Source organism: Crocodylus siamensis, chromosome 8 (genome assembly GCF_052110815.1).
Source record: "Crocodylus siamensis isolate JL-2025a chromosome 8, ASM5211081v1, whole genome shotgun sequence".
NCBI lineage: Eukaryota > Metazoa > Chordata > Crocodylia > Crocodylidae > Crocodylus > Crocodylus siamensis.
The window spans coordinates 17,494,454-17,506,800 of NC_143402.1; the positions used below are offsets into that span (position 1 = coordinate 17,494,454).

Here is a 12,347-nt window from a genome sequence, read left to right on the forward strand (position 1 = left end):
ACAGTAGCCTATTTTACTATCCTTTAATGCATCTCATAACAAACCATGCATATTCATTACTGCGTATTGAGGCAGCCTAATGATCCTTTCTTTAGTACTTCACATTGGAGGTACTAAATGTAATGTGTGTTAGAAAAAGCAGCTTAATGTACATGTAGATTCACCCCGTCACTTTCTGTGAGGTTAGGGAGATAATATTAACCCATTATGTGGATGGGTAAACTGAGGCACAGACAAGTCAACTAAGTTACTTAAAGATGCACAGCAAAGGGAAAGGAACTCAGTAGCCCTAACTCCCAATCCTTGGCTCTCTACAGCCAGGACAATGCCTCTTTTCTTACATGAAATATAATAGCAACACAGTTAAGTAAAAGAGTATTTCATATGGATGGGAGGTAGAGTGAAGTTTTTTCTGAGAGGTATTCTTTTCTCTTTCAATAGTTATAACAGGGACTCGTTGGGGGATAGCTTATTTGGTGTAGGTTAACATCTGAAGACTGAGAAGGATTTTTAAAAATCTGTTTTTTTAAAAACAGAAAGGTTTAAAAATCTGAAAGATTTTAAAAAGTCTGTTACTAAGGAAGTAAAATCTACATACATTTATTCCTTGTTTAATCATGTGTCTGTCTGTAGTCACAATGAGGAGATGAGCTGGGTGGGGGGTGCAGAGTATCTTAGCGAGGATGATGTTTTATTTTATTGGTTTATAATACACCCCTGTGAAGACTCAGATCTTGTAGTATTTCACTTTTCAAGTGAAAAGTTAGACTGACTGTACAAGACAAATGTGGCAATAGTCCAAGATGAAATCGAACTGAACCATCATTAAGGACCTAACCCTGCAAATGTTGCTGGGTGTTGTGCTTACTGGATTTATAACTGGGTGTTATGCTGACTGTGAGCAGTCCCGTTGCAACCAATGAGATAGAGTTGATAGCACTGAAGGAAATCTTGGCTCCATTAAATTTAATGGGAGATTCATCACTGACTTTACAAAGGGAGCAGGATTTCATCTTATTTTAGAAGGTAAGGTCGGTGGGGTCATGTCCCAAATGTATTGGGGAGGGGGGGAGAGAGAGGTGGGGAAGCAGAAAGAAGGGCTCCTTCATATTACTGTTGATCCAAATTCCACCAAAGGCAATGGGCATTTTTCCACTGACTTAAGTGGGCTTTGGATCAGGTCCACTATCTTTAAATCCAGTCCACAGAAGGGCTAAAGGAACATTTAAGAAATGACAAAGGGCACCAGGGTTCAGTTACATTACTGTAAAATCCAGCATAAAAATAATATATATAACCCCCGCCCAATCCCTATGCTTAACTAATGTAAAACAAAAACAGGGAAATCCCCAGTCCAGGCTGCCATTCCTCTTCTAACTCATGATTTTGGTTAGCTTTCGAAGCACCCACAATACGGTACACTAAGGAAAGTACATAAGCCTAGTACATGTTCTATTCCGGCATGATAGGCTGGAGGGAAGGTATTTTTTCTTGTTCTTCTTTTTCTCTTTAATTGTGTGTGTTTGTAAGAAAGTAGAGAGTTGTTTTCTGTACTGTTTGATATATGTGTGTATATACATATATACATATATACATATTTAAATTCACAGGGATGCAGTTGATTCCTTCAAAGGAAGAAAGACACATTTAGCCATTTTCCCATCAGCTGTATAGAACACAGTTCTGTACTCATTAATTTCTTAAAAGAAGAAAGAAAATTATATACAATTTGTGTCTCAGAATATAATTCATTACAGAATTACAGTGTTCTCCTGTATTATGTTATCGTGCAAGTAGTTCCCTCCAGGTTTGTGTTCTGATTAAAGTGTGTATTGTCTACCTGGGGAATCGGAATGATTACAGCCAAACTGCTCTGCCTTTCAATTTATAGAAGAGTTTGCATCAATATTTATACTCAGTCAACCATAATGTACCTTTCAGAGCCATTACCATCTATTGTGGGAGTGTATGTTTAGTCAGGTAGTAAAACTACTAGTGACCTTTATTTGCAAACTAATTACTGTTCATGAGCACGGCCACAGTTGCTATCTCACCGACTAGCTGTACAATTAAAACAACGTTTTGATTCTACAACTGATTCTTGCCATGACTAAGGCTCTGCCCATTGGTAACAAATTGCAGGACTGTGGTCAAATTAATGAATAAGAAATGAATAAAATACTCAAGCCTTGTACTTATACCCACTGCTCAGGGTAGGTCCTTGTGATAAAGAAATCATCAAGCCCCTGGTAAAAATGTGTTACGGTAGCTTTGCCCACGTGCAAGAAATCCGATAAATGAGCGAAACAATTTTGAGGATAAACTAGACTTCAATTTTATTATACAGCAGTAATACTTTTGATTTCCTGGCATGTCCCATCCCAGAATGTCAAAATGCTTTACAAATGTTCATGCATTAAGGCTGTCAGCCTCCTTTTGTAAGGTAACGAAAGAATAGGTTTTCTGAATGGGGGAGATTTAGGTTGACTTTTATTAGTTGACTTTTATTACCTTTTATTGCAGCAAATTGCACCATTATTATGTCCTGCTATTTGCAGCCCAGCAGTCATAGACCTGCACATGAATGTGCTAGGTGCTGTAAGCAATGATTTCTTAGGGTGAGATCTTTTAGTGGACCAACTATGTAGCTGGGATAAAGCTAAAAGCTTTCAAATGCAAGACATTCTTCATCGGGTACTGTATAAATACATAGCAATAACACAGCCTCTGCCCAAGGAATTCTGCTGAAAGGATTTCTTTTGGCATAATCAGCATGAGCTAGAAGAGCAGGATTTGACTCAATATGATTTTTGGTGAGGTTAGTATTAGTGGCTAGACTCAGATTAAAATCCAAGGCTAATGCTCTCAGCCTAAGGAGCCTACATCTATAATTAGGCTTGATTTTTTTCTACAGTGAACAAATGCTGACAGCTTTCACTTAGATACCCAAACTTGAATCTCAAGTCCAGATCCTCAAATGTTTGGGATTTAAAAAAATAAATAAATAAAGTACTGATCTATTGAAATTAATCAAGTTAGGGAAAAAGATAAGAATGGCCTGCGGCTGGCAAAGTGTGTATAGAAGGCAAGACTCCCAAAGGAGCAAGATGTTTGGTTTTCTTAAGCTTAAAACTTCTGTCTTAATTGCCTAAAGTGGGGGTGGGGGCAGTAAGTCTTGGGAAGCCTCCACTTCTCAATACTCTTGTTTAGGCATACACCACGATCCAGAATATCAATAGTTGCCTACTCTTTGATGCGTCAATTAGACATGAACCTAGCAGGGATGAAATTGTAAGATCAGCAAAGTCAGCCTGTTACTTTGCAGTTCTTTTCTTTTCAAGTCAGGTCTTCCACTTTACTTTTAGGTTTTTATGCAGGCATCTCATGTGGAAGCTGTTCAGTCTCTTGATGTGCCTAGCATATGTAGTCTGTATTTCTGAACCATAAAGCAGGGACGACAACATGCAAGTCTTGTAGTCGAGTTGCTAAATAAAGCTATTCCTATCCCTAAAGAACAGAATATGTGAGGAGTTTATTTTTTTCTTTAATAGTAAATTAGACCCCCATTCTATGTACACCAATGCCTTTTTGACAAATTTCATATGTTCACGGACTAGCCTGAATGAAATGTGCAAGAAGAAAAAGACCCTGCATAAATAGTAATATCTATGATACAATAATATGATATAATATCATATAATAGTGTGTGTATGTGTGTATGTGTGTGTGTGTGCGTGTGTATACACACACACACACACGATATAATAACATTAAATGTGTTTTAAAGGCATATACCAGTGTACATATGTATGCCTTTAAAACACATTTCAGCAGTTTTTGGTTGTAGTAATTAATAAGCATTTAAAAACTAGGATTTTTATTAACCCCATCCACGCTCCAGAAAATGAAATCCATGGATCTTATCATATTAATATTCTCCTTGAACTATTACTTCATAGATTTCTGTTGCCTTGTCTTGCTGCAAGTTGTAGGTGGTACCTTTATTTTGTCGACAGTACACTGTTGGTATTATCATCTCTCTCAGTGCAGGGGCCAATCTTTTTGACAGGCATGCCACAAATTAGCCCCACACCCTCCTTTTCCCTTACCTGATCTGCTTCTCAGCTTCCTGCTCCCTGCCTAATCTGATACTTTGCTTTCTGTTCCCTGCCCTAGCTGTCATTGTGCTGCCTGTCCTCTCCCCAGTCTGGTGCATGCCACAATTAGACGTGTACTTGTGGCACTCCTGCTTCCGGTTGGCCACCCAGATCAATTTCATGCCATACAAGATCATAAGATTTGTTTGTTGGGTTCTTGTTTCTGTGATAAGTAACATACCTCTTTAAAAAAACCCATGGAAAAAAATCCTGCGTCAGACTAAATGACTGAATGATGATGATGATGATGATTATAGTAATCAATCAGTAAGGGCAGAATCCACTGTACAATAATGACTATACTTTGTAAGTGCGCCACTCTGAAAGAGACTTTAATGAAAGGCTCTTGAAGTGTTTTATAAATATTAACTAATTCTTAAAACAACAGTGGATATTAACATTCATTAATGCATTTCCTTGAATATAAGACAAGATGACTTTGAATATAAGATGACCCTAATAATTAGATTCTATACCTGGAAAATTTATAAATTTATTATAATTTTCCAGGTATAGAATCTAATTATTAGAGGTTTGCCTTGAATTTGTTCCCCCCTCACTGCTACAGCAGGGAAAATGAATCCATGGGGTCAGGTACCCCTTTGCCCTCTGCCGCACCAACTTCTTCCCCCTGCAGTCCGTACCCTCCATTTACTGTCAGACCCTGCTCTTCCTGAGCACGTGGAAGTGAGGAACAAATTTGAAAATGCTAACCTTTAAATAAACATACCTGTAGTCATTTGCGTATAGGCACCCATAGAATTAGTTCATCCAGAATTGAAGCATTTTACCTTTTTAGAAACTGCTGCAAGTTTTAGAACAGGTACTCCATAAACACACTTTTAAACAGCACTTTTGTACTCCTCCTATACATAGTACAAACTATGCATGATATTAATCCAAAGAATTTACCATTTAATTTATTCAGCTAGGCTTCACCAGAGTCAACAGCATTTCAAACCATGGTGACCTCACAGCTCAGCACTACTCAGTATGTATATGTACTCCAGAAACCACCCCCAACAAAGAATCCATGTGCTAATTAGCCTCCCACTCAGAACAACTTTGTCCAGCTCTACCTCATGGAGGGTAGGTCCCCACAAATCATAGACAACAAGTGGAGAGAGTACGTGACAGGGATTCTGGGTGAACTGTCTGGGACCCTGCTTGGTGGTATTTACCAGACATTTAAGGCTGATGAAGAAACAGGAATTATTGGGAATGGGAAAGAAAGGCACAGCTCAGCTGTGGGATTGAAGAGGAAGTTGAAATGCATTCAATGTAGTGGCTCACCATGACTTGAAAAAGTGTCGGGGGGGGGGGGAGTGGGGACTGTGTGCAGTGGGCACTGCCATATCTCTTATTCAGATAGGCTGTGTTGAGCTATTCTTGTCATAGGTTCTTCAGTCTGTGGCATATGTGCTACTTCTCCGGTGGGGGCATGGTGCTCATAAAGCAGTGTTGCTACTGGTTTTTCCATACGCTATGCTGATCTTCTTCCCCCTTTGAAGCATGCTGACCACAGAATCCCAAGAGCCATGTGTGTCTTCTTCTGAGGATCTGGAGAGGAGAAGGTAGCAAGGAAGACCATGTACAATAAGAAATGGACTGGGGGCATGGGGATGCCAGACATCCTTCTGTTCCTGCGAGCAAGGTACACAAGCCAAATCTGCAAGCTGGTGACTGGTGGAGAGACCAAAACAGCCTGTCTTGTCAGGTATTTTGCAGGTCACCTCCTGAGACTGTGGGGGATGTACACAACAGCTAATGGGAGAGCATGAATCATAGAGTACCCCTGGTTCTACAGAGTCCTGAATGAGTTGTGGAGTAAGTGCTGGGCTACAGGATGAAGGCCCAGCATCTATGTCAAGCCACAGCAAGATACAGAAGGTAGTCAGAGCCAGAGATATGCTATTGACCGTGGAGCTGCTCCCCAGTGATGACTGCCAGGCCATGTGGGAGAAGATCTTCCACAAGGACCTATGAAAGGACCACAGAGACTTGAATTGGCTAGTAGCCCACCACGCACTCCCAGGGAGGCCATGGAGACACAGAGAGGCAAAAGGGACTCAACCCAGCTGCCCCAGGGAAATCTGCCAAGGCACAACAGAGACTATCAACCACCTCCTCTGGCTCTGCCCATACACCCAGGGGGTGTGGAAAAAGGTAAACTAGTTCTGTGAAGAGGTGACAGGGGTCAGGCTGATGACAAGGGAGGCAGCGCTGTATGGACACCTGACTAAACATTAGGTGACCTCAACAACCCACTTCAACCAGTTCGTGTCCTGTGTCAGGGGCACACTGTGGAAGTCTAGGAACCTCCTGATATACAGGCACACAAACCTTAAGGAAACAGACTGTGTTAAAATGTTTCTGAGTGAATTCCAGTCCTACTCCCAGAAACCGGTGGCAAAGGATAGAAAAGATGCAGCCAATTCCATTTGGCAAAGGGACACTTGGCACAGGCTTTTCAAAGACCCCCTAGAGGGGGAGTGGACAGTGATAGCAAAGAGGACAATAATACAACTGGACCTGGAGTGACAACAGCAGTGGAAGCAGCAGCAACAGTGATGATGACAGTGAATGAACTGAGAGTATAAACCATAAAATTGGTGCTAGGACTAAAAGACAGTGTGATTGAACTAGGGAAAGAACTACGGATGGGTGTGTGGGTTTGTGTGTGCGTGTTTATTTTAATGAGTGTGGGAGTTTTGAAGGTGGGTTAAGGTACGTGAAGAAAAATTCTTGCTAGTTGGGGAGTGTGTGTGTATAACTATAACTATCTATCTATATATACACACATCTATCTATCTATCTATTGCTATATATATAGAAGTATACATTTTTTCAAAAAAAAAATGTAGGTTCCTATCACTATGTTTGCCCAGTATGGGTCTTGTGTTTTATAATCATGCTCAGTTTTGGCTGCATTTAATCAATTTCATAGTCCCTTACTGAGCAAATGTTGCTTTTGGCAACAGTTGAATGGTGGACAATATATTTAGTGAGGTTTCCTTATATGTGAATAGAAGACAAGGGGCTATTTTCCCCATGCTGATTGGTGAGGAAAAACATCATTGCATATTCAAGTAAATATGGTACAGTCAAGAGTAGAGGCAGACAGTGACTTGCCAACAACACATAGGGCATGTCTACACATGGCTGTATGGTGCCACCCATTGTTACTCTGCCATCATTTAGTATTTTCTTTTGGAAATACTACATCGGGGTAGGCAATGTTTTTTGGCTGGAGTACCAAAAAAACCACAATGTCTACCTTGGAAAGTGCCAGAGTGCCAACATGCAGGAGCCTGGAGCAGCTGTTTGCAGCCTCCTGGCTGCAGCCGGCCCATGGAGCCCAGTCTGCTTGCAGCAGGGCTTGCAGCCTCCCAACCGCCTGCTGGGAGCAGCCTGGGCTCCATGGCTGGCAGCAGCTGCTTAGAGCCCGGGCTGGTGGTAGTGTGCTGAGCAAAATGGCCTTGCGTGCCACGCCCAGCACACGTGCCCAGGGTTGCTGACCCCTGTACTAAACGATGATGCAGTAACAGCCCATACCGGACCGTGCCAGATATGCATGGTTATTTTTAGCTGGTACATTGCCATTGCAGCGTGCTATAATGAGAGAGTGCATTGCTACGGCTATGGAGCTGCAATGTCATGGTTTTTGCTCATTGATGCTACGGTGACGTAGCCTCACGTGTACATGCAACCATAGTGTATGTTTTTCATGCAAGGTGATCAGTGCTTAGGTCTGAGTTCTCCTGTTACCTTAGTCCTGGTGGGTGCAGTCCTGGTATTGCAAAACTACACCCAAGTTCTTCCATGCTTGGGCTACATTCATTTGGGTGTGTTGCAAGGTTTTCTAGGGCCATGCCTATGGTCTTTGTGCTCAGAATAAGTTGAGCTGTTTACATTCTTCCCAGAGACTTGTGTCTCTCCTTGTGTGCATACAGAGAGAATTGTGGGAAGGCATTGGAGAGTTACCTGCACTCCAGAAATATACCCTGTAGTGACCAGCCTGTGTGAAAGACTCACTCGAGTTTTAGCCTGTTGGCCCAGGTAAGCTAGATAACCTGGTCTGAAGGCACCACACAAGGCAGAAAGGTTTTATGTGTGTGCATGGGAGAGACAATATCTGAGTAGAAACCCTAGGGATGATTGCCCAAAATGGATTCACAGAGTCAGTAGCAGAGCTAAGTCTTGACTCCAGAAGGCTTGACTTCTGCTCCTCTGTTTTAACCACACCATTTGTGATGCATTTCAGTAAGATAAGAGAAGGAGGGAGTAAAGCATCTTCTGAGACCTGTCATCTAAAAAAAAAATGATGAAAAATCCTTTTGTTGGACTTCTGTAGTTTAGAAACCTCCTATTATATCTACTTCTGAAATAAAAATACCAACTTTTGAAAGTGAAAGTAACTCCCTCCCCTTTTCCAGACACTTGGAAACATCAACGTGCTTTAGACATTATGCAGTGATTTGCTGTAATTCGTGACTGATGTTACAACAGTGGTTTATCTTAGTCTGCGCCAGTTCCTTTGGTCCTAGAAAACAAAAGCAAATGCAAAAAAAAAAAAATAGTACTGGTGAGTTGACACATTACTTTGTAAATAAATGAGAAGCCTGAAGGACAGGCCGGATAAGGGCAAAGTGATGTCGAACTGAAACGGCTAGGACTAGGTTTGGTACAAGGAAATCATAGGTCTCAAGTATACACTACCTCACAGGAAGAGTGTAATGAAACCCAGCCAGCTTCAAGAGAGAAAACAAAACCTATTGATTTTATTCCAAGGAAAGAAAGAGAAAAAGAACAGATGCACAGAGTCTTCTGTCCACTTACTGCAATCAGCAGTGCTGAGTTAGAAGCAGATAATAGCTCAGCCTTCTTTTCTTTTTGTGCTTCCTTCTGAAGAAATACCCTGGCTCAGACAGCAAAAGATTCAATTTGGGGTTGATGGGGAGGGGGAGCAAGGACCTCACACAAGAACTGACCTAAACGCTGAGGAGGTTTGAATAATCTAATTTACAATAAAATGGTATTTACAATGTTATCAGACAAAGCTTAGCAGTGTTAAGTTAAACAGCATATAATGTGATTAGTGAGGGGGTCATGCCCATGATGTCATGCAAATTCTCTGAACTCTTGGAATGGGCAGATAATGGCTCAGGCATTTATTCTCCTGTGACACACAGGACTCAGTAAACGTTTAGGGTGGATAGGGATGGGACTGAGACAAACGTGCCCAAGGGTGCTCACACACACATGCACTCTCTCAATACAGTTGATTAATCCAAATAGAAAAATTCTCTCCTCCAAACCGATCTTTACTGCAGGCCTGCAAAAAACAGGACAATTTAGTAGTTAGAACAGAGCTTAAGAAGTTATTTTGCAGATCTGGGGTTTATTCTGGACTCTGCCACTTATTTGCTTTTTGACCTTGGACTTATTGCTTAATTTCTCTGTGTCTCCATTTACACCATACGATACTTAGCGATCCTTCTGGAAGGGGTTCTTTAGATGTATAAATTATTGTGTTTCTGAGTCTAATGCAGAACAATAATGGAATATGCCATTGTGACCTTCACTGAAGACTAGGGCAAATTTGTGTAGTATTAAATATTTTAACTGAAACATTAAAACATGATGGATTTTTTTTTTTACTGGCTACATGAATCTCCAGGTTGTTGAAGGATCAAGAGGATAAAAGATAATGAGGCCAATGTCTCATTTAACACACTAATACACAGTTTTAGTGTAAAGGAGTCTTGGTAAAAACAAATAAGTGAGCAAAGATCCCCTTAAATTTAAAAACCCTTCAGGTACGCATAACAAGTTCACAGATTCTGAACTGAGTTTCTTCAGCCTAAATCTGGCAGAACTCAGTTGAAGTGAACAAAACTTTGCACCAACTCACTGGGTTCAGAGTCTGTCCCACTTTATTTCATGGATACTCTTGTTTGTGGGATACATACAGATTTGTCATTCCCACTTGGCATCATGCTGTGAAAGTGAGATGCATCGTTTCATTCCAAGTTAGATATTTGCTGCATAGTATTCCCAGCGATCCAGAGAATGAATAATAGAGAGACTCCGCAGCACCTCACAGAATCAGGCCCCACAACAGAGTATAGGGAAATCTTTAAGAAAGGAGGAGAGGGAGGGAAAGAACAGACAGGGTTAAAAACCTGTGGCCCCCAGAATGCAAATCCATTAGTGTGGCAAACTCAGCTGGGGCATTTGTGCAATACTCATCTTTTATCACAACAATGATCCTTTATATTGGCTGTGGCACAAGTTGATGTTTACGGCATGATCTCTGCTTTGATGAAGGAAACCCACATGAATTTTATCTGACAGCAGAGAGATGCCATCGGGAATAAATCACTATCCGGTAAAGGGAAGCCAAACTTTTGTCTCTGTGTGGCTGATGAATCATGAGCAGGAGCCAAGTGCAATAGGCATACAATGCAGTGGAGGACTAGCCAGTCAGATCAGGCATGTGGGACAAACTAATTACAAGGCAGAATGAAAGCGAAGCCTGCAGGTAGTCACCTTTTAAATAATCAGAACTGACAGTTTTACTATGGTAGCAGAGTTTATCACTTTGTAGGTATGTGCTACGTCATGTGTGCTGCCTGCATGAAATATTCTTTCAGCATTACATAGTATATTTAGCAGAAAATTTTATTCCAGGCATTTTTGCATTATTATTTTTTTCCATCCTTACAATTAATTACAAAAGGATTCTCTTATTGTTGCTAGAGGTGTTGGCAGTGGATTATGCAGGATGATGTGCTGTATAGACCTCTTATTGCTTTATGGTTAATTGGACAAGGATGAAGTAACGTAGAAGGGACGTCGTGGCCCATAGAGTCTAGTCCCCTGAGTTTGCAGGCAACCCCTGACCCAAGAATTCCCTCCAATCACCACTTTGAACCCTCAAGCTCAACTACAAAGTCACCAGACCAAAAAAACCAGGAGCACTCTACAACATCCCATAGGTAGAAGCTGGGGAAAGGAAGGCACTGCCAATGCCCTGCCACCGCAACGAAAGGGAAGCAACTGGTTAATGTGGTCAGAGGATCCTGGAAAGGGGACTGTGGCTTATGCTACAGAGGAAGGCACCCCCCCCCCCCCCCAGTCCTTGTCAATCTGATGCCAGGGGGAAGAATAAAAGATCCTTCCTGCCCCCAAATTTGACCCTGAGGTTCTTTTTTGGCAGAAACATTTACATTTTTCTAAGTATCCTGTGCATCAGTTGGTTCAGCTGTAAAATGGGGGATAATTTTACTTGTAAAGTACCAAACTTTATAGAGAGTTATGAAGTCTCCATTCATATTGTAAAGTTAACATGATACTAATGTAATAAAATTGTACACAGCTAACAAGATGTCTTCCTGCCAGCTCCCACAGGAAGCAAGCTAATTGGTAAGCAAATAACTGAGGTAGCAATGGGATTTTGCATGCGGATGGCTACACTATTCCCTTGGGGCCAAACTCCTGTTGCCTATTATGAAAGCCATAAAAGGTGCCCTCAAGCAGGTGCTGCATAAAGGCATGTCTCAGCTTGCCGCAGCAACACCGGGATTGTCATGGCTCAACTTCTCTTGGGGCTCAGTATTGATTTCCCAAATTAATACTGAATAGCCTTGGAAAATAATGGGTAGGAAACTAACAATGTAAAGCAAGTTAACCAAATAGAACGTAACTTAAAATAGCATCCAAAAAGACTTGCTGAGCTGCCCTTTTTGGTAAATTGGAGAAAAACAGGGCTATTGTCTAATCATAGTATATTTGGGTCCACCATGCACAATCACAGCACATCTTCAGCAACTAAACGGTATAATTTCCATAAACTATGTCAGCCCTATGACACTATTTTAGTTAATTAATAGTACAGTGTCATTCACCCAGCTCAGTCCCAGAGGGTATAAAGAATGATCTTTTCAACTGCTCCTGAAATGCAATCACATTTTGGTTAGTAATTCAGGAGCTTTTTAACAGCACCCAAATTTTAGCAGTTCAGGACAGGAAGTGAAATAGAAACTGAAACTACAGGAGTAAGCTTTAGAATGTAATTATGCCAAATGGAATGTAATTAGAACATCAGAGCTGTCTCTCTCAGGTTCGCAAGAAGTTGTAGAGGATCATAGTCTTAGTTACAACTTTGATTAAAATATTTTGAAATGC

At 41.2% G+C, this 12,347-nt stretch overlaps 1 long non-coding RNA gene across 2 annotated transcripts in view; it reads left to right on the forward strand.

The window, feature by feature from the left end:
* The window catches only part of LOC149858139 (uncharacterized), a 64,565-nt gene that overhangs the window by 9,809 nt on the left and 42,409 nt on the right, over nt 1-12,347 (forward strand). The gene's annotated exons all lie outside the window — the stretch shown is intronic.